Source organism: Camelus ferus, chromosome 12 (genome assembly GCF_009834535.1).
Source record: "Camelus ferus isolate YT-003-E chromosome 12, BCGSAC_Cfer_1.0, whole genome shotgun sequence".
NCBI classification, from domain to species: domain Eukaryota; kingdom Metazoa; phylum Chordata; class Mammalia; order Artiodactyla; family Camelidae; genus Camelus; species Camelus ferus.
Window position 1 is genome coordinate 44,072,397 of NC_045707.1, and position 12,055 is coordinate 44,084,451.

At 40.9% G+C, this 12,055-nt stretch overlaps 1 long non-coding RNA gene across 1 annotated transcript; it reads right to left on the reverse strand.

Annotated features, from left to right (window-relative positions):
* Positions 1-3,577: 3,577 nt before the first annotated feature.
* On the reverse strand, positions 3,578-11,215 carry LOC116667717. The gene is made up of 3 exons (XR_004324719.1): positions 9,969-11,215; positions 8,105-8,106; positions 3,578-3,588 (listed from the first exon to the last, which is right to left on the reverse strand). It is a non-coding gene; the product is annotated as an uncharacterized LOC116667717 (long non-coding RNA).
* Between the last annotated feature and the right edge of the window lie 840 nt (positions 11,216-12,055).

Here is a 12,055-nt window from a genome sequence, read left to right on the forward strand (position 1 = left end):
GCTTTCAGAGTTAAAGCTGAAGGATCATTTGATCAACGTTAAGGGAAATGAACATAAATCTGTTTCTTCGTCCATCAGGCACATAAGTGATTAAAAAAAAATAAGTGCATTGCTGTTTACTCCACTTTTGCAATTGGAAAGGAAAAAGTTCTACAGGGAGTGCCATCTTTTATTTTTTTTCCTATATTTTTGCACGAAGCACGTATCCCTTCTCTTAAAAGATTCATGTTTAGAATGTGCGGTTCTGAGGAGTCAGTCTCTGCTTAGAAATTCTGTGTCCAACACGCAATACTTGTACCAAATTTTCTCAACCTCTGAAAGTTATGAAATGTTCATGTATCAATATAAAATACTGAAATGAAGCACTGTGGACACCAGCACAGCTGGGTAGAGATTTCTGGAATTCACTGTGGCTTAAGAGCAAGGAAACTCTTAATTCCTAACAGTCCATATTAACCCGGCAATTGCATGTACCTTGCAGGTGTTGCCCAGGAAGCTCTATTTCCTTAGAATTAATGACATGCCATTATTGTAGCCATTTTTCTAAGTCTCTAGAGTGTCTGTAATTAAGAAGTTTAACTGTACTTAAAATGATGTAAAGTGTCATTAGTCCCATGTGAAATCATTTCAGATTACTGATTTATTTGCCAGTAAAATTATCCAGGTAATTTTCTCAATCTGACTAATGTAAGTTTTCACACATGAACACTCCTACTGGATAAAGCTTGAGAATTTGGGGGCTGCAAAAAAAAAGTTTGCTTTGAAGCCTCACAAAATTGTAATATAAAGCTTTGCTGTTCACTTCTCTGAGACAGTTTTGTTACTGAGTGAGTTGCAGTAGACCAGTGGCTACCAGTTAATTTGCAAATTACTTTTTCCCTTCCTGAAATCAGTGGAAACATTCCTTCCAATAAAATCCTAAAACCTGGGTAGGACAGCTCTGGCTGAACAAGAAAATCAGCAGAGATGTTTTGCCTACCTCTACCTGGACCCATCTTTCTTCCAAACCTCCAGAACTCTCTGAACTAAATCACCTTTAGGTCCTTTCTCATTCCCATATTTATCTTCTATGTTAGCTTTCCATTTCAAGTGTCTGGTTCATTGTTGTATTTTCATTCTCTGCGTTCTTCACCTAAAAAAAGTTACAATAAGTGAAATTTTCCAATTAATATGGAAGGGAGAACTAGGATGCAGATTACTCTAAAGTATATGGTCCAGTCTATGGTCTTAAAACAAAACGGAAGGGAATGAGCATTTAGAAACAGCACATCCTTCTTAGGCTGGCAGTTCCCAGGGTCGTAAGGAGGGCAGTCAGGTGTTTGACACAAAATCATTATTTTCATTTATATTCTCTTCAATGCATTGTTCTATTGTGTTCAATTTTTCTAACTGTGGTTATTCTAATAAGATCAACTAATTAGGTTTATAAGGGTAACCTGATAAGCAATCCAGCACTGAGCATTGAGTTATGCCAGCTTCTACTGGCCTGGTAAGAGATACAGTGCTTTGATTCATTTAGACCCAGAACTGATATAAGTCATCTGAAAGGGAATTCTGGGATTAGTTTGAATCTGTTAGCCTGAATCTTATGCCATCATCGCTCGCCCCTCCTGAATGCGGTCTGAAGACTCTTACCAGTTTTGAAAATTCTTATGCCTTGAATGATTGTTTACACCCCATTCTCTCTTCTCTCCTTCTGGTCCTTCACTTACATGTATGTTAGTTTTTTTCACTGTGCTTCAGATGACTTATTGATGCTTTTCTATATTTTCCATTCTTTTTTCTCTGTACTTCAATCCAGATATTTTCTAATGACCTGTCTCCCAGTTCAATCTTCTCATCAGCTGTTTCTCATCTATGACTGAACTCATCTATTGAGGTTTTAAATTCTGTTTTAGAGTTTCCATTTATTTCTGTTTTTCTAGTACCAGTGTTCTGCTGAAATTCCTCATCTTTTCATTAATTTTAAAAAATATTTTATTCTTAGGTAATCCAGTTGGATCATCTATGGTTCTCTTTCTTAATAATTTCTTTCTCTTGTCTTTTGGTCATTTGCTCTTATGTCCTGACGTGCTTGGTAATTTTTGATTGAAAGTTGACACAGAGTGTGAAAAATTAAAGGGATATCTTGAGGCTCTACATATGTGATCTTCCTCCAGAGCTACAGGATCCAATAGCACATGTGGCTATTTAAACCTAAATTAATTTAAATTAAATTTAATAAAATTAAAAATTATTTCTTTGGTCATACTAGTCTCATTTCAAGTGCTCATTTCAAGTACCTCACTTGACAGCACAGATGTAGATCATTTACATCGTCCCTGCAAAGTTCTCTTGGACAGCTCTGCTCCAGAGGATTTATTATCGCTTCTGCAAGACTATTACTCCAGGCTGTGATTGAGATGAGTAGAATTTGGGCTTTTCTCTTTGGGAAGTCTGTTCTATTTCTGGTTGCTCTTACTCCTAGGATGAAGCCCTTCAGGGTCCCCAAATGAAATTCTGCGTTATTCACCAGCTTTCCTTTGTCTAATTTTTTCTCTGCAGCTCCATCAGACTGTCCATAGGTCTGGTCAGCTCCTTAATTCCTCAGCCATTACTTTCATCTTGTCTCTGAGCCTCTACTTACAGTACCACTTACCAAGAGGCAAATGCCTTAAATAGGGGGGAAAACAGCATCAAATATTCAACTTCCCTCCTATATTTCCTTTCTCTCTGCATCTTGGCTTCTCAAGTACTTTCAGTCTTAGTATATCTCAAATATCTTCAAACAGATTTTTTTTTCTTAATCCAGCTTTTCTTATTATTTTAGCAGGAGGGTAGTCTGATACAAGCTCAGCTATCATAGCCAGAAGCAGAATCTTCCCATTCTCTCTCTAACTCCCTGCTGTCAGCCTTTCATCCTCCCATTGAAATACTGAAATATTAAAACATTGAAATATTTCTGTCCGGGTCACCAGTGACCTCTCTGTCATCCAATTCAATGGTCAATTCTTAGTTCTCATCTCATATGGACTCACAGCAGCTTTTGAACACTAAATATATTTATTAAGCCTCCTACTTGACTTTTCCCATTAAAAATTTAATAGGCATCTCAAATTTAATGTGTCTGGTTATAAACTCTTGGTCCTCCCATTTTGCTTCCCCCTTCATCTCCCCTCATCTCAGTAAATGACAACTTTATACAGAATTCTAATTGCACTGGCAACATCCTCTGCAGTCATCTCTGACTCCTCTCCAGTGGCTTTCCATTTCACATAGATTACCTGCCAACCTCTGGACTGTGGACTACAGGCCAAAATAGTCTGTCCTCTCCCTGCTTCCTGACTTCAGCTCCTGCCACCTCCTCCTCCCTTACTTTATTCCAGTTACGCCAGTCTCTTTGCTACTCTTTGAACACGCAAAGAACTTCCTTCATTGGGACCTGCCGTTCCCTCAGTTTGGACATGCGTCACCCAGATATATACAAGGTCTTTGTTGAAACCCCACTCCTCACAAAGGCTTTACCTGATGTGTTCCATAAAAAGCAGTACCCCTTCCATCACTTTCTATCCCTTTACCTTACATTGCTTTTCTTCTTTGCTCTTACGACTACTCAACAAGTAGTATATTTACTTGTGTTTTGTCTTCTTTGCTAGAATGCAAAGCTGTCAGAACGGGAATGCTGTTTTGTTCCTGCTTTAGCCTCAGTGCCACCACGTAACTGTAGAAATAATGCGCCTCTTTTACAGGTTAGGAATGGGAGAAACACAGAGATTAAGCAATCTGACCCAGGATAGGCAGCTGGTGACCGGTAAAGTTAGGACTGACCCTGGCAGCCTGACTCCAAAGTTGATGCTCTTACCTACTACGCTGTACAGAGAGTCTGATGAAGGAGCTTTTACTTAATAGCCTGGGCCATGTGGATCCACAAAACTTCTTTTGCTTTCAGGATCTGTGCCTAAAACTAAAAAAGAATCACAATGGTGTCATCTGGCATGCCCCCAAGTCCTTCCAGAATCCTGCTTGTTTTCTAAAAAGATGAGGATGGAAGGAAAAGAATCATCCTTAGTGGGAGAAATACTGAGGTCCACGTCTAACCACCAGCATTTCGCATGTCAAGCCAAAGCAAGAAAAAAGATCCAAGAGAGAATGGGGAGAAGAGGGAAAAGAGGAAGGAATGAAAGAAGGGAAGGAAGGAGGAGGAAAGAGAGAGAGGGAGGGAGGAAGAAAGGAGGGAGACAGACAGAGACAGAGAGACAGAGACATCATGCAACCTCACATAGGTTCATAATTTTACTTTTTTTCACATCATACCAGAATTATACCACAACCTAACCCTGTAATTGACTAAATGTTCTTTTCATTGATTCTGCATCAATCTAAGGAGAGGCAGGAGGAGTAAAGGAAGGAATGGAATCTTCCTAGAAGCCAAAACGTACATGCCCTTTTAATAGTTACGAATGGTCAAATAGAGAGAAGAAGCTGAAAGAAAGTGGCTCCCTGGCTGGAGAACAGAAGAACCATATGATGAGAGAACAGTCTCTGTCCGAAAGGCTGAGTGAGCAGCAGAGGGAGGATGACTCCAGGTCGGCTAATCAGACCTGGGTGCCAGGGTGAAAGTATGAATGGGTGGACACAAGCCCTGTCCCTTCTGAATAAAGGCGTTTAATAGAGGTTAACAGTCTACTCAGGCTGTGTGTTTACCACGGGGAATTTAAATAGGCTCTTACAGATAGGATGCATAGTCTACTTAGAAAGAAAGAAAGGCATCTGATTTGTATTTATATGTGCTTTTATTTCTAAGTGTTTGCTCTCAGAAAGGTCCAAGGAATTTACTGCCTTTTGAGGGCACTTTTTCTATGAGTGGACAATTATCTAAATGTTAGGTAATTTACTCATGTATGAAGCTGAACTCAGCCTCTCTGGAGCCGTTACGACTAGTGCCACTTCTGCTTTGCAGAGCTGCGCTGGTAAACTGTGTCTCTTTCCCCAAATATCAGTTCTTCAGGTGTTTCAAAACAGCTTTCATATTCTCCTACGGATCTCCTCTGTTACATTCGCTACTCTCTTCTTTGGTTTAACTCACTCTAGAGAAACTCCAAGCCCGCATTCCAGTCATTGCCTGCTAGACGTTTGGAGCAGGGAGTCATCTTGCTTAGATCTCAAGTTCAACATGACTAAAACTGAGCGGAATCACTCCATTCCCCCTGGAATCTCTTCCCCCATCTTTCCCACCGGCAAGGAGTCATCTTTGACTCCATTGTTTCTCTCCCCCAATCCCAAATGAAATCAATCACCATGTCTTTGTGAACATTATCTCATTTGTTCCTTTCTCCCCATTTCCCTGGTCTTGGCTGGAAGCCACACCATAATTACCTCTCCCTTGGACTTCTAATTGCTCTTCTCACTTCTAACTGCCCTTTCTTCCAATTCATCTAACATCGCCCAGTTAAGTAAGCATTTTTGTTCCAGATTGCCAGTGCATTCTCAAGGCCATTAAATAAAATTAAAATCCCTTAACCCAGTATTTGAGGTAGTCCACACTGTGGTCTGACTCTTTAGGATTCATCTTCCCAGATGTCTATATAAACAGCAACTACAAAAACAACACTAAAAATAGTTAAAATATATCCACTATCTCTGAATCCTTTAAATGTTTATATAGATCACATTTTCTAGAACTATGCTGTCCAATATGGTAGCTACCAGCCATATGTGGCTCTCGAGCACTTGAAATGAGGTTAGTCTGAATTAAGATTTGCATTAAGTGTAAAATACATACTGGATTTTGAAGACCTAAGGTGCAACAGAATGTATTTTATATCATTCATTTTATATTGACAATCTTCGTATATATTAGGTTAGAGAAAAAAATTACTAAAATTACTTTCACTTGTATCTTTTAAACTTTTATCATGTGGATCTTGAGAAATTGAAAATTACATGTGTGGCTTGAATTTGTGGCTCACATGATATTTCTGTTGAGTAGTTCTGCTTTAGCATGATAAATATGTATGCCTATAGACCGAAAAAAAAAATGAGCAAACAATATAGAAGTAAAAGAATGCTGGGATTTGGGGGAGAATTTGCTTACTTTTAAAAAATAGTCTTTATCATTTTAATTTTCAAAATAAAAGGTATGATCATTAATTGAGTTTAAAAATTCTCATCTTCATCCCTCAAGATAACACTTTCTACACAAAGCCTTCCTTAGGAATCTCATCCTTAAATAATTTCTTCCTCATTGGATTCCTTATGTCTGTGGTCTGAGACCTGCTGCACATGGAACCATACAAGGTGTACTTAAAAAATGCCAGATGGCCAGGCCGAATGAATCAAAATTTCTGGGGGCAGTATTGGGCATCAATATTTTATAAAAGCCACATGGCGAACCACAGACTGATAACAACAGCCCATACATGTGGCCCTTCGTAGACATTCCCTTTTAGTACAGTTTGTCTGTCATTTTATCTCCTTCACTAGACGTAAGGTACGCACATCTGCGTCTACCCTGCTATATAGGCTTTTGTACATCATAGATCTTCAATAAGTGTTAGTAAATAAATGATGAAAAGCTGAAAAGGATTTCCCAAAATGAAATCATTATAGATACAATTTAATGGGTTCTGTGTATCAGTTACTGAGTTGGGCACTTAATACTTCATTTTATTCCTCACCATAATCCTATGATGTAGGCAGTGTTATTATCCCCATTTTACTGATGAGAAGATGGCTGCTCAGAAAAACGAAATAAAGCCACTGTGACACCCCACAAGTGAGTGAGAGAGTCAGGAGCTGAACATAGATTGAATGATTGCAAAGCACCAACAGTTTAGCACTCTTATCCTGAACAAACAGCAGACATTATTGCTCTCTGATGGGTACTACCACAACGCTGCCTGATCAGAAGAGTAAGAGACTGATAAAACAAGTCAGGAGAAAAACCTGTCCCTGTGTGACTGGAGCTGAGTGAAGGCAGTGAGTGGAGCAGCAGGTCTGGCTTGGACTGGAGCACACTGGGGAATAATCACAGAACACTGCCGAGCCACCATTTGGACACTACTGCATCTGTGGGCCAGTACACACCAGGAACACCGATCTCCCAGGACCCTTATTACAACACAGATTCGGAATCAGTAGGTTGAGGTGGGGCCTCAGAGTCTGTATTTCTAACAAGCTCCCAGGTGATGCCAATGCTATTGGTCCTCGGACCACATGAGAAGAAAGGCTGTCTGCAAAGAACTTAATACCTGGAGATTTCCTCATATGAGAGTGAAAGTCTTTGACTAGTAGCCAACTAAGTCATATGCTGGCCTGAATTTAATTTATCAGACGTTCACTGAGGGTCCCCTGTGTGCCAGGCACTCTGCAGGGTCTTGAGCATAATTAGTGCCTGATGCCCAGGAGACACAGTGGGTGTTGAAAACCTGGTTGAGTTCATGAATATCTGAGTCATGAGTCATAAGACACAGTCCCTGCTTGAAAGGTGTTCTGGGGAAGGAATGGCTAAGTAAAAGGAAAACTGCATCACGTCTGACACGTGTTATAGAGGAGGGGAACTCAGGGTGGGGGTGAGAACACAGAGTACCACCTGAGGAAGACTCCCTTGGAGGAGAAGGGCCACAGTCTCACATCTCCTGCACAGAGAGGAAAGTGTCCAGCTAAGGAATGCTTTGATCTCTTTTGCTTAAAGTTTCTAGGATTTAGGAGTGTATCCAGCTATGTATAATTAACATTGCCTATTTAGGAAGCCTGTGTTATCTCACGGACTGTGATGCCATCCACGCAGGAGCCCGAGGTAGCCTAAGCCTGGCCTCCACTCCACTCCTCCTTCCCTGTCTGCATCCAGTGGTTGCAAATTCTTGCCTACGGTACCTCCGAAATAGCTTTCCAATCTGTCCCCTGCACCCCCACCACCACTGCTACCCCAGTTCGATTCCCCAGGAGAGGATGACTGCATTCACCTCCAAACGGGTCTCCTGTTCTCTGTCTTATCTTTCCCTTCCAGTCCTGCAATCAGAGAGATCTTCCTGAGATGCAACGCTGATCCTAGCGTTCCCTGTCTCCGCCTCTTCAGTGGCTCTCTACTGCATACAAAGAAAATAGAGCTCCTTACTTGACACACTCCTCAGGTCTCTACTTGAATCACCACTTTTTAAGCTGCCCCTCTTCTAGCCTGAGCTTGGGACATACTGAACTGGAATTGATTGTGTATCTTGAATCCTGTCGTGGTGGACAACGTTTCCAAGCTTACCGTACTGCTGCTGTTTCATTCTGAATGCTGCATCTTCACTGGGTTTCCTACCACTTAGCCTTCAAATCTCAGCAGAGGTTTTAGTTCCTTGACAAGCCTTCCCTGCCTGCCAAGTTGGGTACAGGATGGTTAAATCAACCAATACAGCATTTACTGGACTACATTGTAATTTTCCCCACTGGAGTCTGAGCACCTTGTTCTAAAGGGAAGTCAGTGTCTTGTCAGTATGTTTCTAATACCTCGTGAGGCTCCATCACTTAGAAGAAACTCAATGAGTATTTGCTGGGGTCGCCATCCTAGGCACTCAGCCCTGTAACAAATACTCTGTCTCCTCAAGCAGGCATGAGAACCTGATTAGAGAGGAGCTTTATCCATGTTAGAAGTTGGATGAAGGTTGTAAATAGAGGTCTGTGGGTGTCCCAGTGGATGAGTGACAACTACGCAATATTTATATAATCAGTACTAACTGAATGGACTAGAGAAAATGAGTTTGGAAACAAAAAGCCCCACTCTGGCCAGCCTAGTCAGTGTAAATACTGTCCACACCGTCATTTAACCAGCCACCTGGAAATACCTAGTCTCCCAAAGGATGAGTTGGCAGCCAAAACTGAAGAAATTTCCCATTAACCAATGAGGGCTTTTTTTTTTTTTTTAAATCCTCTGTTCCACTGACAAGAATATAAAAGCATGGAATTCTCTGTAGACAAGAGAAAAATCTGAATGTGATATGAAATTCATATCTTATTATGCATTACATTTTAATTAGAGAAAATGCTAAGTTAATAATGTGAAATTTTTGTGTGGGAACTGCTACTATTATCAGTAAAAACACAACACTGAAATAAAATTATAGAAAAGGAAATATCACACCTTTGTTTCTAAGGAATTTGCATTAAGCTCAGAAAGAGCGAATAATGAGGAATGAAAGAAGTCTTTGTTATTCAGCAATTTCTATGATCTGCCAAAATGTCAAATAATCCATTTAATCAATCAGAAAATTAAAGAATGTGGCAAACCTCTAGGTAGTTTGAGATTACAGCTGTGCAAAGTACTTCGACTATGGCATGCATCTGTGTCACAATAGCAATTACTTAATGACTTGGTTTTCTATAACTTTGTTGATGTGAAAATACAATTTAGGTTTCAGATTAATTGCAGCCTCTCTCCTATTTGAATCTTGGGGTCTTGATTTGAGGCTGTTTACATGCATTCTTTCAACATGTGCTTTAATGAGTCTCACTTTTACAGGGAAACCACAGCTATTGAAAAGAAACCCTTGCTATGTTTTAGCCAAAAATTTAATTATAATCCTCAAGTCTTTCTTAGAATGTAGTAAGATCAAGCTTGGGGGTTGGATTTGAGGATTTTGAAGAGAAACATTAAATATTCTGATAACCCAGGATGGGGAGATCACTCATTTAATTATTCAACAGATGTTGAGTTCCTTCTGTACAATAGGCTGCCTGGTAAGTGTGTACAATAGGCTGCTTGGTAAGTGCTCGAGAAAAGTACGGGCAAGACTAGAAATAGTCTTTTCTGTCATGGAGCCTGAGTTATATTTGGCAAGAAGAGCATTAATTAATCACACATTGAATAGTTAATTATAAACTGAGTCAAATATCCTAAAAAAATAAACAGAGGAAGACGGTGTGAGGGTGGAGGCTGGAGAGATACAAGGTCAGGAACCAAGGAATGTAAGAAGCCTCTAGAAGCTAGAAAAGGCTCAGAAATGGACTCTTCCCCAGGATTTTTGAAAAGAACAAGTGTTCAATTTTAATTGGACAAGACCCATTTTGGACTTCTGACCTCCAGAACTAAATCACACCATCTTCAAAAAATAAAATAAAAAACACACTTTGGTGGGAAAATACAACAGATGAACCTGATCTGGACTGGGAAGCTAGACTGGGGAGGTGGCAGACGGGAAGAGGAAGGTCTGAAGGTTGAATAGATGGAGGTGGAGTGGTGAACTTGGAAAGCCTTCCAGATGGAGGCAGCCAGGAGGGTAAAGAGGTGGGAGGGTAGGAATACGTTGGAAAGGACTGAGGGACACAAAGGAGAATAGAGTGCAGAGTCAGATAGTGCCTTGGGGGATATGGTGATGACTTTGGCCTTTATTCTAACAGCACTGGAAAAAAATTCAAAGGTTTTAAGATGGAGAGGAAGTTGACAAGTCAGTTTTGAACATGGAGAGCCACATCTGGCTGAACATGGGACTGGAGACCCAGAGAAGGGGCAGAACAGACTGGCAATGCTGGGCTGTAGGCTTTTGCCATGGTTTTGGCATTCTGACCTTGGGTCAGGGCAGTGGCGTCAGGGGAAAATGGGTGGATTGAATAGACACATACAAGTTACAGCTTGAAATCAGAAGGGAGGTGAGAACTATACCAAGGATTACTCCTTGGCTTCTACTTTACACAATGGGTAGAATTCACAGAGACAGGAAGCTGGGAAGGAGGCCCAGGTTTAAGGCAGAAGATAACTAATCTGTTTTGAAGAAATTTGACGTTGAATTTATTTTGATGTTGCAGATGATGTACCTGTGAAATATCCTACTGGAAATGTCTAGAAGGTACTTGTGTCTGTGGATTTGAAACTCAGAAAATTGACAGGGAAGAAGTTGCTGAAGCCTCTAAAAGGCTTACCCCTGGGAGAAATGAGGAAAAGATTGAGACCCAGATCCTGAGTAGCTTCAGACTAAATATACGGGCAGGATGAAAAAGCCAACACAAGAAATGGAGCCGTAGCCAGAGAAAGAAAAGGGAACCTAGAAAACTGTTGTGTGATAGATGTCAAGAGAAGAGAAGATACACTTTTAAAAGGCTCTGATCAACAGGGTCGATTGTTATGGAGAAGTCAGTAGAATGAGAACTGAAATAGTTCCTTCAATTTAGCTACATGCAGCTATTGGTGACCTTAACACGAGCTGTTTACAGATATGAGTCATAGGTTATAAGCAAATTGTAGTGAACGGAGAGTAAGCAGGAGGGAAGGAAAAGATGGTGATTATCATCATAATAATATTGGCTTCCACTGGTACAACATTTCCTATGTTCCAGGCACTATTTTAAGTCATAACTCATTTAACTCTCAGAACAAACCTTTAGGAAACACCCTGTGGTTTTACTGTTTCTCCCCTGAGAGGATGAGTAACTTGTCTGAGGTCACACATAATGACAATTCTCTGAAAAAGTTTTGTACATGAAGGAGAGGAGAGATTTATTTAGGAAAGTAGATAGAGGGGTTGACTCTAAAAGTAGCTTAGAGGGAAGCCCCTGGTTTGCTCTTGCAGCGAACGGAAAAATGTATTTCTAGCCCCTCGATATGGAGAGATGACGCCCGCATCTCCCATGTTCCAACCCTGCATCTCCCACGTTCCACCTCCACATCTCCCATGTTCCACCCCCACATCTCCCACGTTCCACCTCCACATCTCCCATGTTCCACCCGCGCCCCAGGAGAAACTGAGGCACGTGTCCCAGTCATGGCTCCGGAGAGTCTGAGCCCTGTTCAGCTGCCAAGGAGAATAAGAGTGGTAAATGCTTTGTGTCAAAAGTTATCATCCTTAGACTAAAAATCCCTTTTAATTTCGCTTTTACATCTGTGTGACAGTAGAAGGAATGACTGAGCTGTTTTTAGGTGTGGAAATCAGACGATGGGAGAGTATCCACTCTGTGTGGTCTAGTTTCATGGTATTCAGGAAGTTGTGGTCACCTGCTCTGAGACTAGGGTCAAGTGTCACTTCTCTAGGACGCTTTCCTGATCCCCCAAAGGGAGCCCATCACACATCCACTGAACTCTGCGTGCCCCTTTTCGTAGCCG